This window comes from Podarcis erhardii (assembly GCF_964252035.2).
Source record: "Podarcis erhardii genome assembly, chromosome: 4".
NCBI classification, from domain to species: Eukaryota; Metazoa; Chordata; class Lepidosauria; order Squamata; family Lacertidae; genus Podarcis; species Podarcis erhardii.
In genome coordinates this window covers 52,882,965-52,897,809 of record NC_138508.1, presented here as the reverse complement: position 1 = coordinate 52,897,809, position 14,845 = coordinate 52,882,965, and positions in this window count along the sequence as shown.

Genomic DNA, 14,845 nt, shown 5'->3' with positions numbered 1-14,845 from the left:
ATATACCTTTGGAGTATGGATATGTTTTTATTAGTAAAGCTGAACTCTAAAAAGCAATATACAAACCCACAGGATCGAAGATAAGATGCTCAAACCACCAAATCTGAAAAGTGGCTTTCTGTGGCATGAGAGCCTAGAGCTTGGAAAAACGCTGAATACATAATGCTTTCCACTGAAGGTTAGTGGACTGCAGCTTTATGGTGCCCCATCTCCAGTGCTTGTCTTCTGGTCTACCTCTCAGCCAGGCTGAAATACAAAAGTTATGGTCTTAAGAAAAAGGTATGACCAATAACGCTAATAGTTTATTAATATATGGGCCTTTCATTCTAAACTTCTGCTTAGGGTGAAGACAGGCAGACATTCTAGCTCTCTTCAGTCATTATGTTTTAGAGAGAGAGAGAGAGAGAGAGAGACCATGTACTCCATGGATTGGAGGATAAACTTCCTCCTCTGAAAGTGGAGGCTCCCTGCATCTGATAGGGTCCTGATTTTCCAGAGGTTCTAATACATGGAGAGCCTTCTGAGACACTATTTATAGAATCTGTTTACTGTTCATCTATGAATCATCCAAAACAAAGTAATCAGTCGTACACATTTGTATTTATTTTTCCCATCCAATTAAGTCCGCACTTCTGCACTTACCTTAAAGAGCCAGTTCCATTAAGTTCAGTAGTGCTTACTTCTGACTAGACTGATTAGGATTGCGCTGGGGGTCTTTTCCCCCTCCAAAGTTACATTTATTTCTAGTATATTTGATTGTAAGGCTGTCTTCCTATTGTGTTCTTAAATAATTGAAAATAATAAGCCATCTCCAGAGACTGCACTAATCTCTTGCCAACTTTCATCAAAAGCTACAATATACGACAGAATAATTAATTTCTTTTTCTTGCCATAAACTGAATCTAAATATATTTTGGGGGATTTAAAAAATAATATTAACTGAATGAAATAATTTTCTGAATTCTGTCACAACGTTTTGCAAAGCATTTGCCCAAGGTAATTCACATAATCCATAGATTTGCAACAGACAGTATTCCTTCACTTGAGAGAGATAGCTCAGAAATGAGAAGCCCATTACTCAACAAATATCCTTCAGGAATACTAGCAAAATCTCCTCATGACCAAGCAAGCTGAGCAATACAAAAGAACTGCTAAGTTTTGAAAAGGGCCTGTTACACTCACAGCCACAAGGCAATGTTCTATTATGTCAAGCACAAAAAAGTACTGCCTTAAAGCTGTATAAACTTAACACTTTTAATGTAGCCAGCTGCTAGATGGACAATCAGATTCCTTAAAAAATATCAGATGGGTAATATTAATTCAGGGAAGGCTGCAACAAACAGAAATTATAAACATGGGTATGCATTGACCATCTGGCTATTTAAAAGTTATGTTGATGGATTCCTTTCATCTAAATCCATGTTTGAAATAATTAAGCATTCCTATAATATACTTACTTGATGTTCCATGCAGTAATGGATACAGTAGCTGTAATAAATGACAGTATGTTTCTTAATCCCTTCTGTTCCTGATTGCTATATATCTTCCTAAAAAAAGTAGTCTCCGCATGTTATTATGGGGCAGATTTTATGTAAACAGAAGTAGATTTTAAAGCCATATTATTGCTGGGATCTTTGCACCAAAGGAACATTTTGGCTTCTGTGTTTGTTAGCTCTAAACCACAGTTTATTTGCTTAACATTCACATATGCTGGTCTAAATTTATTAAGACCTAATGAGAGCCAAACTAGACTATACGTTATCTAATTCTTTGGTGGTCTGTCAAGAATTAACTTTAGCTACAGCTTGTGGTTTATCTGGAGCAAGATAAACCACAAGTTCAGGTTCAGATGGATGGCTAAGCCAGACCACCTTTTAGCTACAGGTAGCAAAGCAGGATGGCTTGGGGAGAATCAAAGCAGCCACTATTTCTACTACGAGTAGCTGCATGCTCACACATTTGTGCTTAGCTATGGCTGTCAAGTGATGGCAGTGGGGCTGGCCTGGGATCTGGTGAATTTGGGGCTGTTTCAGTCCCTGTTTCAGTCCCTCCTCACCCTGCTTTGTGGCCTTCCATAGACTATCATAACTGGGAATCCCACCTGTAATCTCCTCTCTTTTTGGCAGGCAAAACAGAGAGCTCCACATTGAAGGAGTGTTAGCATCACTCTGTAGGTGGAAGACAGAGAAGCTGTTTTGCATTACAGCCTGTGATGTGGGACACTTTGAGATACCTATTTTGTGGAATGTGCAGGACAACACTTGTGATGATCTGGGTCATGATGTGGGAAACAAAGGCCCCTGAGGCTTGACTTTTCCTTTCGTTTGGACATACTGAACCATTCCCTTGCCTGTGGACCTTCCCAAAGATTTTGGAAACTAGGCATTCTACATGGCATCCTCATCACCATATGATTCAACCTTGGGCAACAACAAACATAAAGCTAAAGGTTGTCCCCAGCCATGTACTGCATTTTACTTGATATGCTTGATCTTCATCAGAAATTTTAAAATGGAGGATGGTGTTGTCAAGAACTTGGAAATCCACAATGTGTACCTTGTGGGCTGCACTGAGGTAAATTATGTAGGCCTGCTATAGCAGCACCTCTAGTCTAAAGGCACCTGCAGGAAGCTAGTCTCTAGAGCCACTTGTGCCTACATTTGTAATTGTATTTATTTTCTACAGTAAGTGGCTGCTTGACTCACGTCTGATTGTGCTCATCTATCTTTTTGTTGGATCAAAGCAAAGTAGAAATAGGTGAACTGTGGAGATGGGGTGAGGAACAACCTATTTACTTTGTTTGTTTGTTTGTACAGGGATTTATACCCTGCTCTTTAGTAAAATTCATTCTATAATTGTAAGCAAATACCCAGCCTACCTGATTTGTTCTGCTTCCCAGGCTTATAGATAAAATTGAGTGTGATGTTAATGTAATGCTATTTAAAACAGAACACATTAAAAACAAAGGACATTCATTATTTACATAAACCCATGGCTTATTGCACATGCATTAATTATATTCACAAGACTTGGCAGGGCAAGATTACCACTTAATGTTTGTCATGCTTTCAGCTCATTAAATAGCTTTTACAAGGGGAAACAATATATCTGGCAATTTTGCTTCATTCTAACAGAAAAAGCATATACTACAAAATGTGAAAAATTGATCAAATACATGTAATTCTTCAGTAAGAGAAGTGTTGCTTGATTTGGCTGAGATTTTTCCATTTTGACAACATCTTGCCCAGGCTGTCCCCATGCTCAACAGTCCCCATCTCCTTCCTCCAGTTCTGTCTTCCTCACATTGCCTGGGCTTGCATTTCCATCCTCTACATCCCTCCTCCTCTCCTCTCCTGGGATATCCATGCTGTAGTTCTTACCGCCACCTTTCTGTGGCCAAGTGAAGTGCAGTGTGACGAGATCTTTACAATTTTATATATGAGAGAGATATTGTTGAGATACTTAAGGCTCTGGCTCCCCAGAGGGAAGAAACAGGTGATATGTTCCCCTGGGTGTGTGAGGTCCCCTTCTGTGGCAAAAGTCAGTTTATTTTCTGGAAGTCCTGCCTGCCTGGCAATATTGTGAGAAAACTCAGCAAAACAAGTGCCCTGAATGACAATTTTAAGTACTTAGCTTGTTTACCTTTAGTGTAAGAGTGGGGAAATCTCAGGCCCAGGGGTGCAGCGTGGCCCTTCAGATAACTCTTTCTCTGGTCCTCAGGGTTCTCCCTAGGCCCCAGCCTTCCTCAACTCCACCTCCTAGCCTACCCAGTTTAGCACACACATCTGATTGGGTTGCCTCAACCAGTCTGGGGGGCTCCCAACAAAAATACAGGAAAAACAACATCAAGCATTAAAAGCTTCCCGAAACAGGGCTGCCTCCAGATGTCTAGGAAAAATTATATAGTTGTTTAATTATTTGACATCTATTGGGAGGGTACTCCACAGGGCAGGTGCAACTACCCATAATGCCTTCTGTCTGGTTTTTTGTAGTTTCACTTCTCGCAATAAGGGGATCACCAGAAGGCCCTCAGATGGGACAGGGAGCGCCATCTAGAAAAGTTTCCTGATCCCTGCTCTGGAGCCTCTCTTTGGATAAGAGAGAAAGAGAACAGATGGATTGAGCGGATGGAATCTGGGGAACTGCTTGCTTTCTACAGCTATCCATATGGACACAGATCAGCCCAGGTGAACTGCTGGAAAGCAGGTTGTTCAACTGAAACAGATTCTAAGATAGCCTTTTGAACCCAGGACAAAATTATATATGTGAAAAATGCTGCTGGGGCCCTGGCAGCTCATTGGATCTCCATCATGCATTACAAAGTAAGATTCTTTTGGCATGTTCTGGGCAGAAAGAAAAAAGCCTTGAGTCAGACAAAAGGTAGGCTTCAGATAGAAAGGGATTGTCCTTGGCCAAAACAGTGTCTCATTAAATTCCAACTGAATTATATTTGTTTTTATGAGTCCACTATACTAGCCACAACCTGTTCTGTAAATCACACTGTGAGAATTTCTCTCTCTCTCAGTGTGAGTTTTACTACTCATCTGTTTCAGTTCCTGCCTTTAATTCACAAGCATGATTTGACATAATTGGTAATAGGGAGCATATGCTGAAATAAGTATATTTTTCGCAGATGCATTTGTACTTACTGTTTTGTTTAGTCAGAGAGCACTTATTTATTTACACTGGAAATTGTCAATATCCTTGAAAGGAAAAGAAGACTCACAGATGGGTGCTTTCCCTCCTGCTTTGGAAGAAACAATTTCCTGGTCTTGTCATTTAAAAAGCAAATAAATATGTGCATATCAATACAATGGAGCAGAAGAGTTAATTGTCAAATTCTATTCCCATTTATGTTAATGGGATTATTTGGGAAGACTAGGTGACCTTGAGGATTACCATTTCTTCATATAAACATCTGAGAAATTTACAACTGTTTCTTATAATCCAGCATAGAGGAAATAAGTAGCATAATAGTGTATGCAATCCCATGCTTACCTAAGAATAAGTACGCTGAACTCAATGGCACTTACTTCTGAGCAGACATATGTAGGACTGTGTTATAAATTGGTGTGTGTGTGTGTGTGTGTTTGGTCCAGCACAAGGAGCAGGCAACTACATTGGAATTGATGTGCTGTCTAGTTTTATTGCTTAGTTTCATCAGTGTTTCAGTTATAAATGGCTATTTACAGAGTTTTATGCCTAGTAATAAACATTTGCTATCAGCTGAAAGGCAGCCAACATTTAGATTGGAAATGATATATTTCTTGTAAATCAGATGGTCTTTGGAGAGGGGAATGGGAATGTTTGAGCCAGGCACAGAGGAGAACTATGGGGATTGTTTACCTCTTGTCCGTAGGAGGCAACAGGGTGGTGGTGGGGGACACCAAAAGAAAGTTTACAGATGTGGCGAGGAATACAGAAGGCCCTCTTCTGAAGATCTGGAACACATATAGGGCAGGGACCATTGGTCATGCTGGCTGGAGCTGTTGGGAGTTGGGAATCCAACAACATTTGGAGGGCCACAGGTTCTCCATCCCTGATACAGGAGATGGTTCTGATAACCTGAGCTACTTCTATACTAGCCAATTGCTATTTTTGGTCCATTCACTCCCTACTGATCATATAGAGGGTGTTGTCAGCAAACCATTGTTCTCTTGTTTTGTTCCTTTTTAGATCTAATGCATTCGGACTGGAGGGAAAACCCTGAAACACTGCAACCTCAGCGATTCTATTTACTGCTGACTCTCCCTTCCACAGACTTCCTTATTGTGATGAAACACAAGTACTGTGAACACTTAATGCTTTTTGTTTTCTCGCTACATTCCTTAGTTTCAACTGAGGTGGGACAGGGCATGCGAAGGCCTTGTGTTGAGTCAGAGAGCTCTGCAAAGCCTTCACAGACCCACTGAAAGTGGGGAGAGTATCCCTCCCTTCTATTAGTCATGTTGATTGTTGAATTGTGAGGTTTTGAAAGCGGCAAGAGGCTGTGCTAATTTATAAGACTCCAAGTTTAATTTTTAATATTGAAGAAAGGTTAGTAAGGAGGAAAACATGATAGAAGTGTGTACAGTTATGCACAGTATGGGGCAAGTGAAAAAAGAATGTTTTTCCTTCCGTTCTCATAATATTAGAAAGCAAGATCTTCCAATAAAGGTGGATGTTGGGCAGAGAGGCAAATGCAGAATTTATTCCTACAAGCTGTAGCGATGGCCTCTTGGATGCCTTTAAAAGGGTGAGGGGTAAATTCATGGAGTATAAGGCTATCAATACCTAGTAGCCTTATGGCTATGTACTACAGCAGTATACCTCTGAATCCCTGTTGTTTTTCTGGTGGCCATAACCCCACCTCTCCACACACACACACCCCATAACAATACTCCAGAACAATGCCAGGTTTGAGGCATTTGAGGTAGATGCAAAACATCTGCTAGGCTGACATTACAGTTGCTGCTGCTGCTGGGAAAAAGCTCAACTGATGTTTACAGTTAGCTCCACCTACTTGTTGAAGTATTTCTCTGCCACCCAAAGAAAATTTAGCAACGTTGCACCCCAGTACAGTTTTAAGTGGCAATTTTTGCTCAGATCTAAGCATGAAACCCTTGCTGCTTTCAAAGCTTTATGGCTTTCAAAGCTTTATTCCATAAGAGTGTGGAAGAGGAAAAGCCCCTTCTCTTGCACTAAGCTTTGGAGTTCAGAAATAAGAAGCCCTGTGCATTCTGTAACCCAGAGCACTAAGATGTGTAAAAAGTGCTGATGGACGACAGTACTTGTGTTCTAGCACTAAAAGGAAGTTTGTCTTTCCCCCACTCACCCCCACTCCATCTTAGAGGGGTCTCATCAAATGGCCTTCCTCATATTTCACTGTGTGGATGGGCCTTGTCAGATGTTTTTGTTTTTTTTTTTATAAATATTTATTAAAGTTTTTAAATATAAATGCACAAATAATAAACAGTCTTACTTCTATCACAGACATAATTTCATCACTTCTTTGGACTTCCTCACGTCTCCCGCTCCCATTTACATCGTTAAAAGTTTTTTCCAAACAAATTATCAGCTTATTTACAATCTCATGTCCACTCATTCAAATATAATCTAGCACTTCTTCCAAAACATTTTATATTTTCTTTAGTCTCACTTATCATCAAATTTCAAATCTAATTTAGTGGTGGCCAGTTTTTTATAATCTAGCATCCTTCTTAGCATTCAACCAAATTACAATGTTTTTGTAGATACTTCTTGAATTTCTCCCAGTCTTCCTCCATCTTCTCTTCTCCCAGGTTACGGATTCTGCCTGTCATCTCGGCCAGTTGCATATAGTCCATCAGTTGCATCTGCCACTCTTCCAGTGTGGGTAGATCTTGAGTTTTCCAGTTTTTTGCGATGAGTATCCTTGCTGCCGTTGTTGCATACATAAAGAATGTTCGGTCCTTCTTTAACACCTTCTGGCCGACAATACCCAGAAGGAAGGCCTCTGGTTTCTTAGTGAAGGTATACTTAAATACCTTTTTCAGCTCATTATATATCATTTCCCAGAAGACCTTCACCTTAGGGCATGTCCACCAGAGGTGAAAGAATGTTCCTTCGTTTTCTTTACATTTCCAACATTTATTATCAGACGAATGGTATATTTTGGCAAGTTTAACTGGGGTCATGTACCATCTATATATCATTTTCATTACATTTTCCTTCAGAGCATTACATGCGGTGAAGTTCAGCCCAGGACATTGGGCATAACATTATGTTTGAGGACTGGGAAAGGTTGTGGACCACTGGGCCTTGTCAGATGTTAATGCAGTGGGCATGTGTCTTACTTTACAGAAGAGAGCCCTCTGTTTAAGGCGTCCTCTATATGAAGCAACCAGGCGTGGTTTAAAGATATTTAAAACTAGGAGGTGTCTTATAGTTGCTCACCAACAGCACCTGAACCACAGAATGAGCAGGTACTCAAGTCACCTGGGCACAGTCTTCCTCCCTATGGCATTTCTATTAAGTTATAGTACTTACAGTGGTACCTTGGTTTGCGAACTGAAGTCCTTTCTTAAACCAAAGCTTTCTTAAACCAAGGCGTGCTTTCCTATAGAAGCAGGGGACTAAATTTACAAATGAAACACACTCAACAGGAAGCGAAACACATTCTTATTCCAAGGCAAAGTTCTTAATCCCAGCTGTTCATAAACTAAGCTGTTCTTAAACCAAGGTACCACTGAATTTCAAAATCTGTATCTATAGTAATTTTAACCTGTTTTAGTATTTTAACTTTTGATTTTCTTACTTTATCTTTTTGTAAACCACTTCGAGGTTTCTTACAAAAAAGCAGTATATAAATTTTATGAAATAAGTAAACATAAAGGTAAAGGGTAAAGGGACCCCTGACCATTAGGTCCAGTCGTGACCGACTCTGGGGTTGCAGTGCTCATCTCACTTTATTGGCCGAGGGAGCCGGTGTACAGCTTCCGGGTCATGTGGCCAGCATGACTAAGCCGTTTCTGGCGAACCAGAGCAGCACATGGAAACACCGTTTACCTTCCCGCCAGAGCGGTACCTATTTATCTACTTGCACGTTGAGGTGCTTTCGAACTGCTAGGTGGGCAGGAGCAGGGACCGAACAACAGGAGCTCACCCCATCACGGGGATTCAAATCGCCAACCTTCTGATTGGCAAGTCCTAGGCTCTGTGGTTTAACCCACAGCGCATACATACATATAAATCATCACATGTATGTTTTATGCCGCTGTGTCTCCTTTTTGGTGATGTTTAAATGGCCACCCTGGCCATTTAACAGAAATGTTGTACATTATTAAGTGCAGTAATAATAATAATAATAATAATAATAATAATAATAATAATTCATTTATACCCCAGCCACTCTGGGCAGCTTCCAACAAAATATTAAAAATACAATAAAACATCAAACGTTTAAAACTTCCCTAAACAGCGTGGAACAGCCATTTTTTAAAACTCTATTTAGAGCCAAGAGTAGAAGAGTAATATCTGAGCAACACCAAGGAATTCCTAGTGTGGGAAGTGATTCTGGTCCCCAGTCATTTGGGACTTTAAAGCTCATCACCAGCAGTTCCAATTTTCCCTGGGGGTGCTCTCACAGTTGCTGAAGCAGTTGTAGCTGTGGAATCACACACTCCCAATAAATCTGAGAGAAGATTAAGTCCTATCAAAGAGCAAATATTTATGCGTTCTCCAAAGGGTGGTCTGAAAGAAAGAAAGAAAGAAAGAAAGAAAGAAAGAAAGAAAGAAAGAAAGAAGCTATCTCCTTAATTCAATATTTAAAGTAGCACAATGTGGTATAGGATTTTCATATAATTCTTCTATGATCAAAGTATTTACAGTACTCAAATAGAATCTCTATGGGAAGATTCCCAAAAGTACTTGCTATATGCCTGTAGTAATCTCCAAACCTTGAACCCGCACCCCATATTATGACAACACACCTACACAAGAGCTGCGCTAGAAGAATTCTTTACATATTGCCTTGAGTTGCATTTGAAATGAATGAAACCTTTGTAATGAACTCCAAAGCTTCTCACTCCCCTTTATTGGCTTACTCCTAATGCAATCAAAATTAACATCACTCACGCTAAATCTGCAAAAGAAAACACAGATTAACATTGAACAGTAATTATTTGCTCAATGCCAGATGGAGGAGTATAAGCTTAATTTTGTTTTCTCAAATTAATAAAGCTCACACACACATTACATCTGTTGGGCTATCAAAATTCTAAACAAGGGGATGTCATGAAGAAATAAATTTCAGCAAGTGAAAATAACCCGTGTAATGTAACAGAAAGGTGGAGCTCCATAACATAGATTCTATGTCAAGAAGTGTGTAAAAACCCAGGCAGTCTTAATAGTTAAATGTTGCTGCCCGTTTGTTAGAATCCAAAAAATGGAAGAGCTACAACCGACAATTAAAGAATGGCTAGTTAAAATTTGGAAAGTGGCGGAAATGAGAAACCCAGAGCATTGTTTCGATTGTGGGATGGAAGACAACATTTATAAGTAAATGGCTCCTGTTGATGGAATGTATGAAAAATAGATATACTATGTATATTGATGAATATGATAGCATCCCTGTTTGGTAAGAGCATACTGTCAGAACAGTATGGATTTTATTGACATTGAGTATAAGTATCTGAGAGAGAGTGTGAGAGGGATGTAAATGCGGTACATTTCTTGCAGAAAGGGAATAAAACAATTGATAAGCATTTAGCAAAAGAAGGATTGAGTTTATAATTCTGAATATTTTTCATATTATGTACATCACATTTCTGAGTCTAGAGTTTAAGAATGAATCAGTGTCCAGACACTTTATTTTGACATTTCATTCAGCAAATCACACATGCAGAGCTCTTCAAGGCTATACATACATTAACAAAATAGTGGTTATGATTAATAAAGGGGTATCCAGTTGTAACTTTCGGAGGGTTAAGGAACCAGTCAGTTTCATAATAGAATTATGCCCCGCAAGATTTAATACCACACAATTGTGTTTTTCCTTTGAACTTCACTCTTTGATATCATTTTTAAATCCTTAAACTCGCCTTAACAGCAGATGAAATGGGTGGTTTGAAATGATACATTTAATGAGCTAACATTAGCAAGCAGGCAACAATGGGCAAGGTTTACCGGTATTTTTCTTTTGGAAGAGATTGGTGTCAGCTGATACTATTTTTTACCCCACTAAGCAGTCATGCTTCCTTAATTGGGAAGGTAAACTATTTAACTTAAGAGCAAAATCTCCCCTCTGGTATTCTTTTCCGTAGACTGGACATTCTGTGGTTGGACTGAGGACTATCATGTTCAGAGTGCACTTATGTGTAACTCCCCGATTCATATAAAATGATTACCTAAGTTAGCTATTGGGTGCCTGTAGCGAGGAATCTACTGTACTGAGTCTACTGACAGGGCCTGAGTTGAAGAGTGCTGCCCACCCTGCCTATGGCTGCCAACTGTTATCAGCACTGGCAATGAGACCATGTCCACCACAACACCTGAGGGCAGCAGAGCAGGTAAGGTGGCACAAGACGGATTGCATGGCACACACTGCTCTATGAGACTTTTAATCCCTTGGTCATGGGGTTGGGCAAAAGATTCCTGCACTGCAGAGGGTTGGGCTACATTTCTGTGAAGTCATTTTGAATCATTTAGAAATACTGCAGACTAAAACAGAGCCCTATCGTTCATCATCCGATTGTCTCCGTTATTGTGTCCTGCTTTCCTAAAGGCAGCATGCTATGTTTAAAAGTCATTAAATCTAATTCGGAAGGCTCAGAAAGTCATACCTGGGACTTCTAATTTTGGATACTGCATTATTAAATGTGATTATGGCTTTGCTTCTACATGAAGCCTGCTTAATTGCCAATTTCATGAATTAATTCTCTGTTTGTGATTTAATACCTCTATCCTTTTGATTTAGTTAACAGCATGGACTAAGCACCGGGCTAGTGCTGCAGGCAGTGTGCAAGAGACTGCTGCCATCTTCTGTTCAAAGTTGGCAAGTGACAGCAACCATCCTTGGAATAAACCTCAATTATACCAAGTCAAGGCATGCGCATCATGCGTGCGCACCCACCCAACAAGTTTATGTAAAAATGTCTTTCCCTCTAACATTCTAGGCTTTGCTGATAGAGAAAATATATGCCAAAATGGGCTGAATAACTTAAGCACCTACTCACACATTATACTGCCCAGATTAAGCATAACATGCATGAGATGAAAATGGCAGAAAGTCACACATATGAACCAACCTTTGGCCTGGAACCTAATAGTTGTGTACCATGATGGCTTTGCAGTAGTGCAGGTGTGGGGAACCTTTGGCCCTTTGAAAGTGGCTTTGATTTGTAGGTCTTACTGACTTATATTTAAAAGGAGGAGTTGCTGAACTACAACTCCCATCAGCCCCAGCAAGCTTGGCTGGTGGTCAGGGATGGCGGGATCTGAAGTTCAACAACATCTGCAGGGCCAAAGACCCCCACACTTTCTGCTCATACAAGGCAGGGCATCCCATTATAACCGATTCCTCCCCACCAGCTTCAGCCATCTGTGCTGCATCTCCTTCATGCAGCGGCAGAGGGTGGCTCAACCCTCAGCATCAGTTTTCCAGGGGCACAGGGGCTGGCTGTGTATGTTGTGGGGAGAATTAGTGGAAACTGGTTGCACAAAGGAAGTGCTTTGCGCCAGCACAAAGCCATCAGTGGCTACATCCCAAAGTAATAACGGCTGACTACAAAACTTGTTGTTGTTTTTTTGAAGTAAAGCTAAATTTAGACAATCTTTATAGGGAACTTGTCATAGTCATGGAGACACAAGTATGGCATTAATTCAAAGCTCTGCCCTGCTCTAGCCCCAGCCAGCATAGTTCCAGAGTTATGTGACATCACCCTCAGGAGCAGCTTTGCGGGGGGGGGGGAGTAAAATGCTGCAGGAGAAGAGAGGAGACAGGGAAACCCCACTGAACAACCATCAAGCCTTTGTTAGTTACACTAGAGCAGCCTACTTCTGGGCTCAGGTTGGTGTTATGGCCCGGTGTCAGAATATCTCAAGGATCACCCCTGCGCGAAAACTTTATTCTACTCCCAAGGCCTTTGCCTGGGTCCCTCAGCCATCAAATTAACCATAAGCATTACTCAGATTAGTTGTGGAGGCAGCCAACATACGGAACAGTCTTCAAAGAAAGGCACAGCTGGCCTTTTAGACAAGCAGCAACCATCTTCCTTTCAACAGGCTTTTCAGATTACTGCTTCTTACTCATCTGTTAGACTGTCACTGTTGATGCTTTTAAACACTTTTCACATTTGTTAAAACTACCAATTTGTACTTTGCTTTATTGTGCCTCTGTAAGCTGCCTTGAAAAATTCATTTAGTTTAAGCAAGTTCAGGCCAAGAGCTTCCAGAGAAACTGCCAACCATCATAATCTTCTTCTTCTTCTTCTTCTTCTACTACTACTACTATTCAAATCCAACAGAGCACTATTTCAATATGAAACCAGATTAAAAACAGCAATAAAAAGGATTTAAGCAGGTGCTGAAAGGTTATTGATTTCAGACCCAGCTGTGCCTACCTGAGGAAAATCCCCTTCAGCTGGGCTCACCAACAGCTTGGAATGTGGAGAGTTAAATCAGGAGAGTTACGGTAAATTAGCTGTAGAAATACAAAGATGGCAGCTGCCTGGATATTTCAATGGGAAATTTTAGGTTACTTGTAAGCAACTCTGGATTTGTATACTGAAAGGTAGGTCTGAAATAGTTGTGACTGAATAAACAAATATCCTTAACTGGTCTGCAACTTTTTTTGTTTTTGTAATAGTCTTCATTTTCCCTCGATGAGTGAACTGTTGAAATATACTGAGAATAAGGTCCGGGGTTGCTCACAGCTATCCTAGAGGCAGGAATGAGGGAGAAATTAATTCCATTCATTTTGTACATCGGCCTACTTTATTAACTTCTTGAACCAAAATACAGCTATGTATTTGCACTTCTCCAAATTTTGTGATGCGGTTTTCCAGTGAAAATAATAAACAAATGTTATGCAAAACTGCATACAAAACCCATCTGCTACCGAACCAGTTTCAAGGTCCTGAATGACTAAGCAAAAGGGTGGGTGCATGGAGGGCAAGTTGTAAGCAATCACAATTTGTGACATTGCACAACATTGTTACAGATCGGGGACACGTCTGTTGAGCCATGATTCAATTTCCCAGATTTGTGGAGTTTGAGCTAACATGATACCCTTAACTTTGGTCACAAATAAGGGTTTTGGGGGTTTTTTTGAATCAATGCATTTACCAGGTTTTGAAAAAGGAGACACGATTACAGTGCTGGCATCCCCAAAGTCTCCCAAAGAACCTGACTCTGCCTTCTTGCAAACTGGGAAGAAAGATAGATAGATAGATAGATAGATAGATAGATAGATAGATATGCTATGTTGTACTTGAGGCAAAAGAGTAACAATAAAATCAAGAAACTGACTTGCTGATGCCAAGGTCAAGCAAGAAAATTGCCAGAGTTATATGAGACATTTCACTGTAAAATCTCAACAAATTGATTATTGACTGCATTAAGTCCATATAGCAAGCAGAACTCACTTGCTGTACTTCCCTCTGTAACACACAGCTCTTTGTGACACTATTAAAAGGATGGCTGTGAAAATGGATTCAGATGATCACCACTGAATGACAATTCTTAGCTTGCTTCCTGGTAGCTTCATGGGAACTAAGATTGTGTAATAACTCTTCACCAATGCTTGGAAAGTTCATTTTAAAAAGGAGCAAGCTCTAGCTCACGTTAACCCTGTACCAAAAGAAGCTAGTTCAAGCTAATGTTCATATTCTTACAAACTAGTTCAAGTTCATACTGAACTTTTTTAGCTTATAAAGCTCATCCTTGGTGATAAATAAATAAATCACTTTTCAGAACATTATAATAGGGCTGCCATACATCCTAATTTCCCCTGACATTACCGGGATTTCAAAGGTGGAATTGATGTCCGGGGGACATCAACTCAATAACTTTTGGGTTTTCCTAAAAGACGCTTAACAATTTTGGTGGTTTTCCCCAAACTACCTGGTCTTTACTTTTTGAAATATGGCAACCCTACATTACAAGCTGTGTTGAAGTATAGGGTCTAAAGGTAAAACAGGGGCCACACACAAGTAATGTACAGCAGAATGCAATGTAAAGCAGAATGTACAAGTAACAGAAAACAGAACCTTCTCTCATAATTGATATTTCCATACTAGAATAGGCTTACCCTATTTAATTTATGCCTCCCACACAGCTATTAAAGCCACGAGGCATCATCTGCTTTGTTCCTATACTTGTACTTTTG